The sequence below is a fragment of the Lissotriton vulgaris genome, chromosome 4_1, assembly GCF_964263255.1.
Source record: "Lissotriton vulgaris chromosome 4_1, aLisVul1.2, whole genome shotgun sequence".
Lineage (NCBI taxonomy): Eukaryota > Metazoa > Chordata > Amphibia > Caudata > Salamandridae > Lissotriton > Lissotriton vulgaris.
Genome location: NC_141691.1, coordinates 1,889,707,094 through 1,889,727,625, shown reverse-complemented (window position 1 = coordinate 1,889,727,625; position 20,532 = coordinate 1,889,707,094). Strand labels below are relative to the sequence as shown.

The following is a 20,532-nucleotide window of genomic DNA, read 5'->3' as shown; positions in this document are numbered from 1 at the left end:
TCCAGGGGCACACCAGCCCCTGGCCTGGGGGAAGTCCGGCATGGCAGAGGGGTGTAACCACCCCCCTCCTAGTCCCACCCATAGGCAGGACCTAGTCACCGGGTCAGCCCCCTTTTTTAGTATAAAGATGGGAGCGGGCCCCTGTTCAAATCAGATCATCTTTGGAATCAAGACACGACTTTCTGCGAAAGACATCAAGATTTCCTTCTTCAAGATTCTCCCTTGTGGCTAAGGAGCAGTCACCCTGCATCCGCAGGCACCATCCTAAGAACACTGCGGTCTGCTGCAAGTCCTTCTTCACGAATCCGACGACCCAGCTCGACGAGACTCGGCTTCCCTGGCACCTCTGACCTCTACTCACCTCTACAGCAAAGCTGAGAACTGTGAGTGCGACGAGACCTCGAGGGACCGACGATCGCCAAGACTGCACGACTTCTTTGCAACAAGCCCACCGTGTGCTCCACTGGTGAGTGCTTTGGGGTCCGAGAAGCCCCAACCCTGAGCAGCTCCAGCACCGAAGATCCGCCCTCCAGCATCTCCACGATCTGCGTGGGGCCCTTCTGCTTTTGCGTGCTCACCGCTCTGTGTGGCTACTAGCCGGCTGGCTTGTGGCCTTCTTCACGACGCCCGACGACATCACTGCTGCTGGTCTGGTTGCTCCAGACTGGCCCTTGCTTCCTTCTTCAAGAGAGGCACCCCGGACCCTCCTGGTCCACTCCAGACGCCATTTTGAGTCCACCGCGTGGGCTTGAATTTGCCAAGGCTTTGTTGCCCAATCCTGGGTCCAGCGACGCCGACAGCTTCATCCATCGTGGGACAGCTCGCTCCTCCATCCTGGTCGCCGACAACGCCTCCTGGTCCGTGAGATCTGCGAGCACAGCGTCACCCACTCACCTAGTCGAGGTGACTACCATCCGGTGCCCTCCTGGTGCCACCTGACTACTGCCTAGTAGTCTCGAACTTGGTCCCCTCTGCTTTCAGGTGTCATCTTCCTTCGATCCAGGCTTGGATCCATCGAACTTTCTTCACTGGTCGCCTGCCAGCAACTTCTTTCTTCCAGGCTCCTGGTCCGTCTACGTGGATTCCCGACGTCTTTTGAGACCTATGCAGCTGCAGCCCCTGGGCTAGGTAACTTCGGCATTTCGGTGCCCCAGCATAGCCTCACTATCCAAGGGTCAGGATCCACTTTCGTTTTCCTCCTACCAGGTCGGGTTCGCCCGAGAACACTAACTTTGTCATTACTAGCTACCATAGACTTTGTCCCGCATCACGCGTGAGAGTGCACACTCTGCACCCGAGTCCCCTAGGCCTCCTAGAAGTAATCTGAAGATTCTATAGTCAAGTCCTAGCGATTCCTAAGCCTATTAGTACTGTACTTACCTGCTAGTAATTTCGCATTCCACTTTCAGAGTATATGGTTTTCCGTGCCCCTCGGGCATTTGTATATACTGTGCTAACTTAAGTATTTTCTTAAGAGTTTTGTTTTGTGCTTAGTACCCTGTCCTCATAAAGAGTACAGGGCTGTTGTGATTCTTAATAAATATCTTGTTTATTTTCATAACACTTGTGTGGTGTCCTTTCACTGGGTATTCAAGGGGTATATGTGTGGTAAACAGCTGGCTTAACACGCCCTCTCGAGTCTTTAGCCTTAGACTGCTCGTATCCATGCTACTAGGATAGCTGGTCTATAAGGTTGACTTACAACCAATCATCAATAAGGGTTGCTGGACTGATACATAGTGTTCACTAGAATAGTGAGCACTGCATATCAGGCCACCTTCTCACAGCAACGACGGTGGCGATTCGTCGCCACACCTGGTTGAGGTCCGCCAACTTTTCGACCGATGTCCAGAATACACTCATGGACATGCCGTTTGATGGCCGTCGCCTTTTTGGCGACAAGGCAGACCATGCGCTTGATCGCTTTAAGGACTCCAGGGCTACGGCCAAGTCCTGGGCTTCTCGGCCCCGCGCCAGCAAACGGGTGCCCTTTGTGGCCAAGGAAGAGGCGCCCCCACACGGGCTGCCAGCCACGCACTGCAGAGTGATTTCAAAAGCGGTGGCGGCCTTGGAAACCGTTGTGGCGGCGGTCGGGGACAACGGCTAGGTCAGTCCACACCTTCCCCCGCAGCATCTGCCTCTAAAGCCTCCTAGTCCGTGCTTTTAGGCCCACGTGACGCCAGTGGGGGGCAGGGTTCACCATCACTACTTCCACTGGCGCACTGTCACTTCGGACAGGTGGGTGCTGCAAATCGTCCGAAGGGGCTACTCCCTCCCCTTCGAGGCGACCCCTCCAGCCATGCCACTGCAATACCACCGCGTGTCGGGGGATCACTTTCGACTACTGCAAGAGGAAGTTACGGCCCTCTTGGCCAAGGGGGCCATCGAGCGCATTCTTGGACCAGAAGTATGGTGTGGTTGCTACTCCCACTACTTTCTGGTACCCAAGAAGGGCAAAGGGGGCCTACGCCCTATCTTGGATCTACGGAACGTCAACGTCTTTCACCGGAAGGAGAAGTTCAAAATGCTGACTCTAGCTCAGGTCTTAGCTGCCCTGGACCCAGGAGACTCGCTGGTAGCGTTGGACTTGCAGGACGCTTATTTCCACATTCCCGTCCTGCCGGCCCACCGGCGCTACCTGCGGTTCACGGTAGGCCACGAGCACTTTCAGTTTACCGTGCTCCCCTGTGGCCTTACCTGCGCCCCACGGGTGTTCACGAAGGTGATGGCGGTGGTCTCAGCTCATCTGCGCAGGTTAGTGGTCTCAGTCTTCCCCTAACTTGACGACTGGTTGTTGAAGTCGGTCTCGCCCCAGACAGTCGTCAGCCACCTCCAGACGACGGCAGACCTCCTGCACCAGCTGGGGTTCTCCATCAATATGCCGAAGTCGCACCTGTGCCCCTCCCACAAGCTCCTCTTCATCGGAGTGTTGTATTTCTATCTAGGACCCTAATTCGATATTCCTGATTCATGCCCTTATGTCCTTATAAAGGCATTAGAATCATATCCATATTTAGTAATAGCCCATGCAGTCCAAATCACAGTAAGGCTACTCCCATAGACTCCTAGAAAGCACAACTCATTCTTTAAACAAACCAAGCCTCCAGCAGCCCGGGAAAACCCCCTGCTTTTGTTTTGATTTGCACAAGAACTCTTAGAGTCCAGAAAGAACTGTTAGTTCTCGGTGACGTCTTATGTCCAACCTTAGGTCAAACCCGGCACCTTTCAGGTATAAATATACCAACGTTGCCTTAAGCAAACACACGGTGGTTGGGAGCAGAGTGACGTTCTACTTGCCCGGGAGCCCAGCTCTTATGAGAGCAGAAAGAAACTGCCCCTCCCCTTGACTCACTGAAAGAGACGCTGTCTTTTTCTCCAGCCGAGAAAATCCAGCTCCGGTGATCCCAAGTCACCCTCGCGGGTTGCTGGGAGATCGAGTCCTGAGATGCGAGATACAAGACCTCCTTCATTCTATTACCAAGGTACGGAGCTGATTAAAACCTTAGAGAGAATTCTTGATTCCAATACTTGGCAAAACTTAACTTAACTTAAAAACGGCAACTTACTTACTCCTTCCCACGTATTAGGCTTAGGTCAGGTACACTGGGGTACGCGTATCTTAGAAGCACCAGTTGAGTTCGTTAGTCAATGTTTTTATGTATGTATATATTTTATCCATTTTAAAGTATCATATGGCTATGAAACCATATCAATGCTTTTACAGTATTATTTCATAATACATAATACTACTTTTACTGTACGCACTTTACTTTAAAATAAGTATTGCAATTGTGGCAATTCATTTCTCTTGCATGAGAAAGAAGACTGCTCAATAAAATAACACCTTTTATTGAAAACGCCCGTCTCTCTATTTCTCTGCACTCTGGTGGAACTAAGCATGCACGATTGACTGAGTGAAATAGCTGTCTATTGTTTTCACGCGACTCTAGAGATACACTCTTTATTCTGAGGGAGCAAAGTTGTCATGTTTATGCGGTTGTCAGAAACTAATCCCTTCTTGTCTAAATCAGGACGGTCAACCCTTATCTGAACATTCGAGAAAGTTTCTAGTGACCTCTGAGCTAGCTGGAAAAACTAATTAAGTCTAACATAGTCAGTAGAGACCTAGATGACCTCATTCCTATGTCTACACTGCTGTTTATGTTATTCCAATGCGCAGAGCCTATTGGGAATATAGGAAGGACACTACAGGAGCGGTTCTCGACTCAGCGCAGTTTCGGGTTTATCCTCCCGAACAGCGCGTTCGGGATATTCAGGCTCTGATTCCGATCTTTCAGCCTTCATCCCGAGTCTCGGTCAGGTTGACGCTGCGGCTTCTGGGGCTGATGGCCTCCTGCATCCTTCTGGTGCATCACGTCCGATGGCGGATGCGGGCTCTGCAGTGGGACCTGAAGTTGAAGTGGGGCCAGCATTAGGGCAACCTGTCCGACCATGTCCTGATCTCGGAGGGCACTGCGAGACAGCTGCAGTGGTGGCTCACGGACCGCGATTGGGTCAGCGGAAGATCCCTCTCCCTTCCCCAACCGGAGCACGTAGTTGTGACGGATGCGTCCCGCCAGGGCTGGGGAGGCCACATGGGAGAGGCGGAGATCAGAGGCCTCTGGTCTCCGGCGGAGTCCCAGCTCCATATCAACCTTTTGGAGCTGCGGGCTATTCGTCTAGCACTTAAGGCATTCCTCCCCTCTGTCTGGGGGGAGTGTAGTGTAGGTGTTCGTGGACCCTCTGCCAGGAGGCTCTGCGCCTCTGGCAATGGCTGGAACATCAGGACGTGACCCTGGTGGTTCAACACCTGGCAGGTCCTCTGAACGCCAGGGCGGACGATCTCACCCGTCGGTGCATGATCGATCACGAATGTCGTCTGAAGTCGGACGTGGCGCAAGGCCTCTTTCAGCAGTGGGGAGAGCCTTGGTTAGATCTATTCGCCACAGAAGAGAACGCACAATGTCATCAGTTCTGCGCGTTGAAATTTCCAAGGCGGCACTCGCTCTGAGGCGCTTTTCGTCGCGTGTGGAGTTGCGGTCTGTTGTACGCCTCTCCGCCTATACCACTTCTGCCCAGAGTGCTGACGAAGATCAAGCGCGACCGGGCCCAAGTCATCCTTGTGGCTCCGGACTGGGCACCAAGATACTGGTATCCCGAGCTACGCAGTATGTCAGTCGATCCCCCAGTTTGTCTGCCTCTTCAGGAGGACATTCTGTCGCAGCAGCAGGGGACGGTCCTCCACCCGAACCTGTCCAGTCTCCACCTCCATGCTTGGAGATTGAGCGGCGACAGTTGAGGCCATTTGACTTGCCTCCTGAAGTCTGTAATGTAATTCTGGCAGCCAGGCGTCTCTCCACAAAGTCGGTATACGCCTGCAGGTGGAACAGATTTGTGGCATGGTGCACAGCAAAGGCTGTGTATCCTCTCTCTGCCCCTCTTTCTGAGGTTCATCTCTTCCTTCTTTCTCTTGCCCAGGAGGGCTCTGCTCTGGGCACTATCAAGGGCTACCTTTCTGCCCTTTCAGCCTTTCTAAGGCTGCCTGATCTGTCGTAAATATTTAATTTACCGTCTTAATTTCTATGCAGGTAAGTACTTAATCAATAATAACTCAATCGGAAAGAAAAAAACAGAGTCCGTGGTGTTAGAGTTCTTAGGGGTTTTATTCCTTAAAAAGGAATCGTTCCGGAACTGGATATCATGTTCCTGCAACCACAAGGGGTTCAGGAAGGGATAGAGCAATATTTTATTGACAATACATAGCTTATATACTTAAGGCACATCATAGAAACCAATATAGTAGGCGTAACAGCTGAGAGAAGACAAGATAACAGCATCCACGTGTTAGGAGTACGTAATCAGAAGGCGTGAACTAGGCGTGAACTAGAGGTGTGTTCTAGAAACGTCACAGGTAGGTGTCATAAGTGGGTGGCACGAAACAGAAATGTTGTAATGTCAGCAGAAATCGGAGGCTTGGATGCGCGCGCAGCTGCATGACGTGTGATTGACGTGGAGGGTGCAGGGGACTTGACATTTACACTGGCGGAAAGAGACAGAAGTCTGGCATGTCAGATCAACTCGTACTTCTATCATATCTGATATCTGATGTTTGGGAACCATATTATCTGAACGGAAAAGGTCTCTGGGGCAGAAGCTATTCTATACTGACTGTGAGTGCGTGTATAAGCGCCTAAGTGTCTGCATGAGAAGCGTGGGGGCATGGGCCTTCCATGGGAGCATGGTAACAGAGGCTATGAATTACTTGCACGGAGACAGTGAGGCCGGCCTTTCGCCCTGCAGCTGGGATGATGTTTACTTAAACTAGTAGGCAGGAATGTATTTTCGAGGAGCGGAACAGATAATTCGAAGGTTGAAGTCAGTCTTGGCAGGCAGCAGGCTGAGCTGAGCGCGGTGGGCCGCGCTGGAAGTAAGTCAGAGTTCACGGGTACAGAGACAGCCTGGGCTGAGGCTTTCGGAGTCAGAAGCCAGGAAAAGGCTCGATGGCAGAAATTCAGGGCCTACTTTGCCAGAGCTGAAAAACGTGTAAAGTACACTACAAAAAGACGTTGGCATAGCATACTTAGGAACGGACTATTCAACCCATTCAGGGTGGGTCTGAAAGAGGACATGTTAACGTTGGACGCAAATGTATTTGCGTCTTCATAGCTGGCTCAGGAGGGAAGTTACATGCACTTTAAGCTGGTACATGGAGACGGTGGGGTACACGATAGGGAACACAACTTGACCATAACATTTATATTTCCTCATTCCCTCCTTGTTCCCTACGGACCTTTCATGATATATCGATCCTCATGAATCGATCAGTTTGTTCTTGTAACATCATTTGCTCTTCTTTCTTTCTTTGACGTTGTGAGAGAAAACTGGAATGTTCAATGCATGATGTGGCACACAGTCCACAAATCGCTGGCCCACACTGTAGGCACAGGCAGCAACTGAATACTAGGACTAGGCCAATGCCTAGGAAGGATAGGATCTTCCATCCCCATGCGGTTAACGTTGTCCAGAACCAACCGGACCAAGTCCAGGTGCCTGGATTCTGATGTATCAGATTGGCAATTTTATGAAGACGGGTAATAGCTTTGTATACGGATGGCGCGTTTTCTGGAATGAAAACACAGCAACTTGACCCGATGACCTTACAGGCTCCACCTCTATCTGCCAAGATGACGTCAATAACAAGACGATTCTGAAGGACAACAACCCGCATGGCGGACTGCTCTTCGGTTAAGTTACCTAGGGCGGAGGCAGTTTCATTCACTACTGCTTCAAGTGTTCTAGTTAATCTGCGTATTAGTTTACTATTTTGGACGGGGCCTAAAAAGAAAAAGAATCCTTTATTAAAATCGGTGTATTGTTCCCATGCCGTTTCTGTGTAGTCGACAAGCGAGAGATCTCTTCTGAGTCTATTCTTTACTAGATTTGTATTTCTGTGATAATCAGGAGGGGCTAGAAAAACAGGTGGCAGAAGGAATGCAATATAACAGGTACCATCCCAATCTGGAGGTAAACGTATGTATGCGGTATGACCACAAACAAAATAAGAATGACGGATAGCTTTAAAGGACGATTTACCATGATCACTGAATTCGACCACAGTAGTACATTTACTATGACCTAAGTGTACTGAACCTTTCTTACTGACACATAATTCACCAGTGACTGGTAATACTGACATAGCGGGCAGAACTGGTGCAGCTTCGGATTCAACAGTAAGAATCATAAGGTTAATTGTGTAATTACCTAATCCATATACTTCATTTTCTAGATCAGTTCCTATTCTAGTGGGGAGTCCCTCCTTATCAGGGTAACAGACATCGAGCAGAACTAAGTTCAAGTTTCCCCAAACCCAGCTCCCTTTGAAAACAGCAATATCTGGATCTAAGGAATTAATTATTTTAAACCATGCACCACAGGAGCCATTGTGAGTGAACGGGTACGGAAAGAGGGGCAGAGCTCCCTTGTAATTCTGGTAGGGAAGGAGTCGGCCACATATCCAGCAGTTTGTAGCATTATTAGTCTGATGGGAATGATGTAACATACTAATGAATGTGTTGTTGCGCAGCGCGAGTCTGTAAGAAAGTTCATGTGGAGGTAACTCACTAAAAGAATGTTCAGCAGAAACATTGTAAGCAGATTGTTCACGCTTAAAAATAGGGTAATAGATAGGAAGCAGTATACTTGCAACAATAATCAGAAGACTTAGAAAAAACATAATTAATAATGTCACTATACAGTGACTACGCAGTGATTTGCAATATGTACGTTTCTTGAGTTGTCTCTCTCTCTCTCTATCTCGATCTAGGGGATACATGTCAGAAACTATTTAACCGATTCATCTAGGGGAGGACTTAAACAATTAAACTGTCTGACTTGCTAGATCGAAGTTTCAGTTTATACTCCTCTTGGGGAGTTTTCTCTCGTTCGGGAACTTTAAAGTCACTAGGCTCGATACAGTCTTTGGAAGGGGTGGACGAGTCTGGGTCTGGTTTCAGTTCATTGCATTGTTTAATATGACTCGTGTGTATCCACCCCTTTCTGCCTTCGACCTTTACTGCGGTCCTCGTAGTAAGAAGGACGGTCTTCGGCGCTTTCCAGCGGGGCTCCAGCGGACTTTTCCTGTCAAAGTTCCTAATCAAGACCAGGTCCCCGGGACGGACATCATGCGGCTTTACATCAGTGTTGTCAGGGAAGGCTGCGGCAACCTGTGAACGACATGATTGGAGTGCAGACATCAAGGAGGCAAGGTAATCTGTCAACATGTTACAATCAACATCAGTAATTTTCTTAGGAATGGGCGTCCCCCACATATTCGGTGGTCTACCAAAGACCACTTCGTACGGGGATAGTCCTGATCTCGAGTGGGCAACCATTCTCATGTAGAACAGTGCAACTGGCAGGGCGACTATCCAGTCGACCCCTTTCTCTTGACATATTTTAGCAAGGCGGGTCTTTAGTGTCTGATTATGCCTCTCTACAAGGCCTGCGGCTTCGGGATGTCGGACACAATGGAATTTCCACTGATATCCTAGCAGCAAGGAAACTTGTTTCATTAATTCGGATGAGAATGGCTGTCCGTTATCTGAGTACACGACACGAGGCAAGCCGTACCGTGGGAAGAATTCTCGAACCAGCTGCTTGGCAGTGGTCGGAGCAGTGTAATCTGAGACTGGATATGCTTCGGTCCAACGGGAAAGTGCACAAACAATTACGAGGACATATTTGAATCCTCGACAACGGTCCATCTGGATATAATCCATCTGGAGGACTTCAAAAGGGTGATGGGGAGGATGAAATCCACCTTGCTCTACAGGGACGCTTTTACCTGGATTGAACTGACAACAGATCATGCAAGTACGCACTTTCTGTTTTGCTGCTGCTCGTAAGTGTTTATTGCTCCAAAGATTTTGTAAACTGTCTAAAATCGCTTTCTCTCCTAGATGTGCTGGACTATGTGCTGTATTGATTATGACTTGAACCATAGAGTCAGGGAGAAACCATGTAGATTTTCCCTTCGTCATCCAACCTTGATCTGTCTGGATCCCTCCTAGTTCAGTCCATTTCTTTATTTCATCCGGGGTAGCATGTGTCTGAATATCGATTACATCTAGTGTGGGATCCCTGACTGTCATACAATTTGTCGGTACTATTGTCTTTGTCACATCAGTTGTCTGGGTGTGAGTCAATGCTGTATGTTTTGCTGTCTGATCTGCCAGGTCGTTACCCTGGGAAACAGAATCTGTAACTTTAGTATGTGCTTTACACTTCATGACGGATATGCCTGAAGGCAGATGTATTGCTTCTAACAGTGCTTGAATGAGGGGACCGTGTTGAATCTTGGCACCATGAGAGGTCAAGAAACCTCGTTCTTGCCATAACATTCCGAAGTCGTGTACAACTCCGAACGCATAACGGGAATCAGTGTATATGTTAACATTTCTGTTCTTGGCTAGTATACAGGCTCGGGTCAGAGCAATGAGCTCTGCCGCTTGAGCGGACAATGTGTCAATACGATGTGTTTCTTTAACTTCCGTTTCAGTGGTCACTGCATACGCGGCCACTAATTCTCCTGTACTTGTTCTCATACATGAACCATCCACATAAAGTGTCAGGTCTGGATTTGTCAATGGAACATCGGTTAAGTCTGGTCGAGGCTTTGTTACTGCATTAATGATCTCTATACAATCATGCGGGGCTGGATCTGTCATAATTGTAGGTAACAATGTTGCGGGGTTCAGAATGCTGCAGCGTCTGATTTCTATGTGTGGCTGGAATAGCGTTAATTCGTAACCTGTCAGTCGTGCTATAGTCAAGTGCTGAGTCTGAGTTCTGTTTAAAAGAACCTCTACAGAATGTGGAACTTGTACTGTTAACTGATGGTCTAAAACAATTGAATCGCTCTGTCTGATTTGCTAATGCTGTTGCTGCTACTGACTTTAAGCACGCAGGGAGTGTCTGGGCTACTGAATCCAATGTACTTGAAAAATAAGCGCAAGGCTTATGTGAACCTGCTTGGTCTTGAGTGAGGACAGACAACGCTGTACCATCACGTTCTGTAAGAAAAAGTGTAAAAGGTTTGCTGTAACATGGTGTCGCTAAAACTGGTGCTTGGCATAAAGCTTTCTTTAATTCTTCAAAGGCTTGTGTGTGTTCCTGAGTCCAAGGGAGGACAGTCGAAGTCGCTGCCTCCTGTGTTGTTAACTGAATGAGTGGTTTGGCTAGAAATGCATACTGAGGGATCCATTGTCTGCAGTACGAGGTGAGGCCTATAAAGGCCCGCACTTCCTTTTGTGTCTGGGGTTGTGGCATATTTACAATTAACTGAATGCGATCGGGAGTGAGCTGTCTCCCCACTTTGGACAGCAAGTGACCCAAGTACACAACTTGCTGAACACAGAATTGTAGCTTCGAAGGAGACACCTTGTGTCCCTTGTCGGCCAGAAAATGTAGAACTGTCAGTGATGCTTGTTCACATTCGGGCTCACTTCGTGCGGTGATCAGCAGATCATCGACGTATTGCAGTAAAGCGGTGTTAACTGGCATTTGAATACAATCTAGTTGTCTTTTCAGTGCTTGACTATAGATGCTGGGGCTTTCTGTGAATCCTTGAGGTGCGCGGGAAAATTTGAAACTTCGTCCATTTAAACTGAATCCGAAGAGGTATTGGCTCTCTGGATCAATCGGTACACTAAAGAAGGCGTTCTTGAGGTCAATTACAGTGAAGAACGTTGCTTAAGAATCAATAGCAGTCAATAAGGAAGAGATATCGGGGACCACAGGATACTGTGGAACAATGCATTTATTCAGTTCTCTTAAATCAATCACCAGCCGATATACTGGCGGTGCATTGGGATCAGTACGTTTAAGAATCGGAATGATGGGTGAATTACAGATATTGGAGTCGGTCTCTACGACCACTCCTTGGGCAATGAGCTCTTCAATTATTTCCAGTAAAGCCACTACAGCATCAGGTGGTAACTTGTATTGTCTGATTCGGGGTAAAACAACTCCTGGCTTGAGTGTAACACGATATGGTGTGATATGCATACAACCTACATCAGTTGGGCCTTGTGCCCACAAGTGATCTGGTACATTTTTCAATCTGACATCAAACTCTCGTAATACATAGTGACCCTTGAAATCCCGCAGAAAGAGTCTAACTCCCTCCGGGGAACAACATATTATGGCTCCTAGAGCCTTCAATGTCTTTATTCCTAACAGATTTTCTGGACATGATTTCGTAAGTAACAGGTCTGTGACACGTGATAACGGACCCACAGCCAGGGGAACGGGTTCTGATACCTCGTTTACAATAGGCTGTCCTGAAAAACCAAGGGAAACATTCTGTGAGCCTGAGAGGGGTGCCCCTGGGACTTCGTCATGGCTGATTGTTGTGCGGCTTGCCCCTGTGTCAATTAAAAACTTTCTGTCTTTTCCCAATACTTGACTGTGTACGTAAGGACCCTCTTGATCTACAGGAATTTCAATAAGAGGCAAGCCCAACTCCCTCTCAAGGCTGTTTCATGTGTATCGTTGGTAATCGGGGTAAGCAGATTGGGCATACTGGTACATCTGTTGGGAAACTTGTTGAGTCGCGGCAATGGGCTGTGGCTGTGATACCGCTACTGTCTGTGCTGTATGAGATGAAGCATGCATAGGCTGCGTATTCTGCACGGGCTGTACGTTCTGTGAAGTCTGTTGCTGGGCCTGATCTTGTCTCGGTGGATGCGGTCTCTCTTTAGTTTTACCTGTTGCTATGTTATGTTTCAGAACTGGACATTCATGTACGTAGTGACCTGGCTGCTTGCAATAGTTGCATGTCCCTTTAACGGGAGCTGCGGTGTGACCTGTCTGGGTCGTACCCTTTCTTTGACCGTCGGCTGGAACTGATTGGGCTACTAACATTTTCATTTTCGTGTCTTTCATGCGTTTCTGTTCATGATCTTGTTCTTCTCTAATTCTGTTCTGATGGTATTGTAACATTTGTAACATCTGTGATGGCGTATTTGCTTGCCATGTACTCTCGACCTTGTATACACGGTTTTTAACTGCTAACAGGGAATTCTCAACTAACTTTGATACAAAAAGATGCGGGTACGACTCGCTACTTGGTTTAAGACCACTATTAATAATAAAACATTTCTCAAATCTTGAATAGAAGTCACTAGTATCTTCGTCGGGTTTCTGTTTACATGCTGAGATTGCGTCCCAGTCTTCCTTTCTAGTTGTCAATAATCTTGGCAGAACCTGTACTATCAAACCTGGTAATGCTTTAGTTTTCTCCCCAAGGCCTACCCCTGGGATACGTTTGTTCTCTTCGTCTTCTATTTCTGCCCATACTATCTTTTTCTCTCCCACCTCCCATTCTTTTTCCTTTAGTTTCTCGTAGATGCCGGTAGGCAACAATACCTTTAACATTTTCATGATATCTTCATATGTGTAATCCCCCATCAGTAACATGTCTTTAAGTTCTCTGTGAAAACCTGCAGGGTCTTTATCATGACACGGTACTAGTTTCTTCATTTCTAACAGTTCTAACTTGGTCAGAGGCGTGTGTACATACACACGTTTCAAGTTGTGATCGGCACCCATAACTGGATGTACTTCTCGTAAGGGGTTCTGACTCTCAATGTCATGCAGACGTTCCATATGATACATTTTCCTTTCTGGTGGCGGAGCGGGAACATATTCGGAGCTTACGAAAGTGTTATATCTATGTCGTTGTTCTAGAATTATTTGTATTAACTTGGTACTTAGACCTCTCCATCTATCCATGAGTAGTGCTTCTAATGTATCGTGTAAGGGACCTGGATCAGAATGTTGGTTTCTGTATAACGTGAGAAGGTGCTGAATCATGTATACACCTGCTAATTTCTGCTCGTCTGGGGAAAGGTTCAGAAATGTCTGCGCTACTGTGTCATCATTGTATATGTTTGGATTGTCAGCCCATAATACTGCTGACCGGGCTAGTTCTTGTTCATCCATAGAATTGAGTACGTGGTACCCTATTCGGTCTCGAAGCCTTTTATCAGTCTCCTGGAACTGATGTTCAGGAGAATTCGGTTTTGTTATGCCAGAGAGAAAAACTCTCTTGCTTTCTGGACGAATGCCTTTCCTAAGGTAAGTTCCCTTACCTACATACGCAATCGTGTCTGTAGTCTTTTCTGATTCTTCAGGTTCTTCTTCCCCCTCGGAGGAAGCCTTTTCTTTCTCTTTTTCGTGTATTTCTATCACTGCTTTTCTTATTTTCTTGTACATACTGGCTATGCAACTCCCTTTATCATGCTTTCCATCGGATATATTTTGACCCCACTTGTTGAGTGCTTCCAGTTCATCCTGTTCTGTTTCAGGCCTGTCTCTTTCTCTTATTAGGCAATTTATGAAAAAGCGTAGTATATATGCTTGAGTGTCAACTTTCTGATGCTCCATGGCATCCTTAATACTTTCAGGGTCCTTCCCAGTCTGAACAAAGTGATATATTCTATCTAGGTGCTCTTTCATTCCTGCAAATAACAGCAGGTAATCGGCAGCACATCGTAACCGTAGTGATGCCATCATCATTCTATCGTCTTTGCCGGGTACTGGATCATATCTGCAAACTGCAAGTGGTTCTTTGAGTAGGTCGAGACGGGGTGATTTGAACGTGAAAGGACTCTGCATATCCCTAAGGTGTTTTCTGTGTGTTAATGGCGGGGTCCGAAGACCCCCTATCGCACCTCCTGAGGCGGAAGCTTGGATATTATCTCTCTGCGGAGTCTGTATCTGTACTTGAACTTGCCTCTTAATAGGATCAGGCAGAAGCGGTCTCGGCATATCAATTTTAGGTACGGGAAGTGGTGGAGGTGGAGGAGCGACAGGCTGTCGGACGGGAAAACCTGATTGCAGTAACGGTGGGATATGGTCTGGGGGCGGGTTGCCACCTCCGTCACCGTCAGTAGGCGGGACGCGGACAGGCAGATTGTGTAAGCGGGTGCTACATCCTCTAGATAGGAATTCAGGAATATGTCTTTAGTGGTCCTGTGAGTTACTTTAGTTGGAACCAATGGTGGCGGCAGATTTTTCGGTATTTCTGAAGTGGTCTCAGGCGAACCCTCGGCCACGAGATACATACCGTTTACGAGATTGTTTCGTGCACGGTCTATTTGCTCCGATTTTACTCGGATCCCTTCAGTAACTAATTCGTTTTCTTGGGCTTTATCTGATTCTTTAAGTCTGTCTTCTCTACGTAGTGCTCTTTCAGCACGCTTATGTGATTCCTTACGCCAAAACTCTATGGCGTCTTTCTGAGATTGTTTGGCTTTCTTTTTCCATAGTGCTTCCTCTACCTTCATGATGCACTCGGCATCCCATGTTCCGATAACAGGCCATCTGTGTCTCTCGTCTAGATGCTTAGTATAATCGGCCCATAAATCTAGATACAATATGGCATCTAAGCCGTGCTTGTGGTACATAAAATTTCCAGGAGTGTCCCTAGGGGGGATAGGAATTTCTTCCTCTAGTATCCCTTTCCTAGTTCCTATCTGCTTTAACTTGTTGAAAAACGGCATCTTGTTTACTTAATACTGAATGCTCAATCCTTGCTACTTAATTCTGAATACAGCTAGTTACACAAGAACACAATAATGCACATTAAAAACAGTCACACTCATACCACGACATTAATCACATGAAAAGACATTTGAGACATATATGACTACCCCCTTTACCGGATGTACTGCTAAACAGCACAGATACACTGTCAGAGACAATGCAAAAACTTGAATAACTGATGTACTGCTAAACAGTACAGATACACTGTCTAAAACAGTGCAGACCGGACTTGTGTACCCAAACCCGTCTTGATACGTCCCAGCAATGGTACTCACCGGGAAGCACGGAAACAGAAGGCCTCGGAAAACTCGACTGGACTGGACCGGACTCGACTCGACTCGACTCGACACGTGGATACTTCGGAAACTGGTGGGCCTCTTGACACCTCGGATCTTGCTTCTTTCGGCTAGGCTCTGGTCGGGATACTCCGCACTCCTCACCGCCTCGTCTGGGTGCTGATTGCAGTCTTCGTCACCTCCGTGGGCCAGAGGGAGATACAGGAAATCCTGCCGGTACGCGTAGTTTCCGTCTAACTGATGGCAGGGGACAGAGCTTGCAACGCACCAACCGGCGCGTGGGGTGGGGGAGGGGTCCCTGTTCGGGCGCCAAAATGTCGTAAATATTTAATTTACCGTCTTAATTTCTATGCAGGTAAGTACTTAATCAATAATAACTCAATCGGAAAGAAAAAAACAGAGTCCGTGGTGTTAGAGTTCTTAGGGGTTTTATTCCTTAAAAAGGAATCGTTCCGGAACTGGATATCATGTTCCTGCAACCACAAGGGGTTCAGGAAGGGATAGAGCAATATTTTATTGACAATACATAGCTTATATACTTAAGGCACATCATAGAAACCAATATAGTAGGCGTAACAGCTGAGAGAAGACACGATAACAGCATCCACGTGTTAGGAGTACGTAATCAGAAGGCGTGAACTAGGCGTGAACTAGAGGTGTGTGCTAGAAACGTCACAGGTAGGTGTCATAAGTGGGTGGCACGAAACAGAAATGTTGTAATGTCAGCAGAAATCGGAGGCTTGGATGCGCGCGCAGCTGCATGACGTGTGATTGACGTGGAAACTGGAGGGTGCAGGGGACTTGACATTTACACTGGCGGAAAGAGACAGAAGTCTGGCATGTCAGATCAACTCGTACTTCTATCATATCTGATATCTGATGTTTGGGAACCATATTATCTGAACGGAAAAGGTCTCTGGGGCAGAAGCTATTCTATACTGACTGTGAGTGCGTGTATAAGCGCCTAAGTGTCTGCATGAGAAGCGTGGGGGCATGGGCCTTCCATGGGAGCATGGTAACAGAGGCTATGAATTACTTGCACGGAGACAGTGAGGCCGGCCTTTCGCCCTGCAGCTGGGATGATGTTTACTTAAACTAGTAGGCAGGAATGTATTTTCGAGGAGCGGAACAGATAATTCGAAGGTTGAAGTCAGTCTTGGCAGGCAGCAGGCTGAGCTGAACGCGGTGGGCCGCGCTGGAAGTAAGTCAGAGTTCACGGGTACAGAGACAGCCTGGGCTGAGGCTTTCGGAGTCAGAAGCCAGGAAAAGGCTCGATGGCAGAAATTCAGGGCCTACTTTGCCAGAGCTGAAAAACGTGTAAAGTACACTACAAAAAGACGTTGGCATAGCATACTTAGGAACGGACTATTCAACCCATTCAGGGTGGGTCTGAAAGAGGACATGTTAACGTTGGACGCAAATGTATTTGCGTCTTCATAGCTGGCTCAGGAGGGAAGTTACATGCACTTTAAGCTGGTACATGGAGACGGTGGGGTACACGATAGGGAACACAACTTGACCATAAAATTTATATTTCCTCAGATCAACCATCTTTGTTCAAGTCCCCTATTGTAACTCGTTTTCTGAAAGGCATCACACACATGTTTCCCCCTGTTCCGTTTATGATGCCTCAGTGGGACTTGAACCTTATTCTTACCTATCTGATGTGCGCTCCCTTTGAGCCACTTCACAACTGTCCTCTCCGTCTTCTTACTCTTAAGACTGCCTTCCTGGTTGCCATCACCTCTGCCAGGAGAGTGAGTGAGCTCCAGGCTGTTTCTTCCAAACCTCCTTTCCTTTCTGTCCATCTGGACAAGGTTGTGTTGCGGACTAGACCCTCTTTCCTGCCCAAGGTTGTCACGGCCTTCCACATCGGGCCCACCTTCTTTCCGCCTCCGCATCCCTCAAAGGAGGAAGAGCGGCTCCACCGTCTGGACCAAAAAACGTGCGCGTTCGTTCTATCTAGATCGCACACGCCAGTTCTGGGTGGATGACCAACTAATTGTTGGTTACGTGGGCGCTAAGAAGGGACTGGCGGTGCACAAGCGGACCATCTCTCGGTGGGTCGTCTTGTGTATCAAGGCTTGTTACTCCTTGGCGAAGAAGGAGCCTTCTGTTGGGCTGAGTGCCCATTCCACTCGGGCCACGGCGGCTACAACTGCCCTGGGCCGGGAAGTCCCTTTGCAGGACATCTGTCAGGCAGCTACGTGGGCCTCGCTGCACACGTTTGCAAGACACTACTGCCTGGACAGCCAAGTTCGGAGGGATGGCTTCTTTGGCCATTCCGTCCTCCATTACTCTCTGGTGTGATTATTGGTTCGCAGACCCACCACCGGGGTTGGTATTGCTGGGGTATCTATTCTAAGGTAAGTAATCTAATACTAACCTGTTTCTTTCAGATGAACAAGTTACTTACATTCGGTAACAATATATCTGTAAGAAACAGTAGTTAATATTAGATTCCTTACCGCCCCACCCATCCTCCCCGTTCTGCGAACCGATATCTAGGGTTAAGGTCATCCCCTTTCAGGGCCCTAGTTTCAATGGCACCAGTCTTGGTTTTTAACATGGCTCTGCGTTTCTGGCGCGGAAAAGCTGTGTATAAGAACTGACGTCAGCGCGCGGAGGTGGCGTCTAAGTACTCCGAAGTCATCACGGCGCCCACGACTCCGACGACGGACGCGGAGCCGCGGACGACACCTACCGGATCCAGTCTGACGCCTGGGGATATTCTAAGGTAAGGAATCTAATACGAACTACTGTTTCTTACAGATATATCGTTACCGAAGGTAAGTAACTTGTTCTTTTATACCTGAGGGTGCCAGGCTTAAATCAAAACTGCTCAGTGAAGTAACCAAACGTTTACTGGCAGGGGGTTATAAAACTCCCAAATAAATAAACAATGGAACTAAAGAAACAGACAGACATTAAGTGAGACAGTCAAAAATAGGATACAGGGAGTATGCGATGTTCACTATGCTGTGAAACGGAAAGTGAACATACTGCTTTCAGGCAAGCAGATGCCCTATGAAGGACTGTCTGTTCGCTTTCTCTTCAGATCTGACTTACCTGTTGGTGATTTTAAAATGCTCAGAGGCATAATCCTTCAAAGCGAGGCAGCACGCAGGGCAAACAGCAGGAGTTAAGAAGTGCCACACTATCAAAAGGTAGTAGTATGCAGGAGCTTTTTGCACGCAAATTTCGCGTCACTTCCTGCCATCTATGGTGCTGTCCACTTCATTGTTTGCACGTCAGTGGTGACATTACTATATGCTAATTGGCTGCTGGTCTCTATTCCAAAGCCCCATTTGAAATGGGTGAAGAACAGGCGCGCAATGCCGATTGGACTTAAAGGTCCCCCCTCCGCCACCCTCTCCTGCGTCTGAGGGTGGCAGCCCGGGATGAGACCGCTTCGCAATTTGTTTTTTGAGGACATAAGACGTTTATTAAGAAATACTGTGCTGAAAAGCAAGCATGGTTGCAAGCTTAAAAGGACAAAGAGGAAGTCTGTGGCTTTGTGCGGGAAAGAAGTAGGACAGTTTGGGACCAGAAGAGTGGAGGGGAGGTCTGGACTGGCCCAAATTGGGAATGGACGGTGAGCTAACTTAAAAGAGGGCAGTTTGGAGTGAAGCAGCAAGTGGCACAGCAAGCGAGTAAAGGACGCTCTGCGCTGAGTGGGCAGAGGGAATAGAAGGATCCGCTGGTGGCCCCAACGCAGGGCAGTGTGGATAAAAGAGGAGTATTCAGCTGGTTTAAGTGTATCCGAGAGGCGCTGACCTGGAACTTGCAGTGCAGTATGGATCAGGCAGCAAAACAACACCCACGTGAGCCTCTTGCCAACGTGAAAGGGATATGAACCAATGGGTGGTTCCACCTGATGTGGTATAGGGTGGGAGGAGAGGTTTCATTCTGGCTCACTCTTCCTGTAGCGGCAGCCCTTCTTGACACAACGGGCACTTTGGAACACTGCGAAGGCTGAACCCTGGAGAACAAGGTGAAAGTGAAGCACTGCCAGAGAATAAAGAAGTGCTGTATCCTTAAAAATCCAGAAGCAGCTGCGGTAGCACCTTCTCCAGATGTTCAATGTCAACAATTGGCACCTCCTCTGCTTCAGCCTGTCTTGCTGCCCGAGCGGCTGCCTCTCGGACGAAAACTTTCAGCATCTCAGACATCAGAAGCAGAGCGTCATTACTGACTCAAATTATATCATCTTTGAAATTGAGCTGTAGTAGCTTATTCACGGTCTTCTTTTTGAACTTGGGCCCCTCTTCGTTTTCGCGCTCCATCTCCGGTTTCGCTAGTCTCCGCTCCTCCTCACGCACCAAAGTTTCTTGCCAACAAATGTATTTTATTGCGCCTATATAAAAACCGGAAAGGTTTTCGAGACTCCCATACTCCCTGCTAATTGGATGTTTACGTCACCGAATGAAGGCGGGATATTTCAACATTACTTCTGAATAGTCTGCCCTCCTTTTCACCTGCTGTTTTGCCGTCTCTTCACAGGTCTTTTAAAGACCTTTTGCTTGTTGATTAGGCTTTGATGGTCTTCACCCCTTCCTAGGGCCCATGCAGCTCCACTCTGCCTCTCCGCCTTGGGAAACAATGAAAAGTGAAATTTTATGATGGAGTGCGCGCCCCACATTTTGAATAACTCTGTTCTAAGGTAATTAATCTATCACTAACTAATGTCTCTTATAGATATACTGTTACACAAGTAGTAACTTCTGCACCAATCCCCTTTAGGACCAGTAGTTTTTTTTGTTAAACCTCAGTTCAACCTTGGATAGCTGTGACTCTGAGCGGCAAGACTTACACGAAGGGACACATGTAAAGCATTTAAATAGCACCCAAACAGTTAAAATTCAACACCAATTTATACAAATATTTATATGCATTTTTAGACCCCAAAATGGAAAAAAAGATCCATTGAAGAGCTCCAGAGTGTAGGAAGCTGGCTATTTATGCAGTGGGCCAATGTAGGGGCACACCATTCAAAAAGTCCAGAGGAACCTTATTGGTTTACAGGACTTACTTTAATAATCTCAAGTAATGTATTTGTGGTAGTGTGTTCGGGCAGCTTATCAGAGGGTAATGTTAAGCATTTGTTGCATACACTCAATAAATGGTA

General features: G+C 47.6%; 1 protein-coding gene and 1 pseudogene across 3 annotated transcripts in view; one reads left to right on the top strand and one right to left on the bottom strand.

The window, feature by feature from the left end:
* ASAP1 (ArfGAP with SH3 domain, ankyrin repeat and PH domain 1) overlaps nucleotides 1-20,532 on the top strand; it is a 1,926,573-nt gene that overhangs the window by 1,301,086 nt on the left and 604,955 nt on the right. The window lies entirely within an intron of this gene.
* LOC147724680 (centromere protein X pseudogene) lies at nucleotides 19,324-19,725 on the bottom strand (annotated as a pseudogene).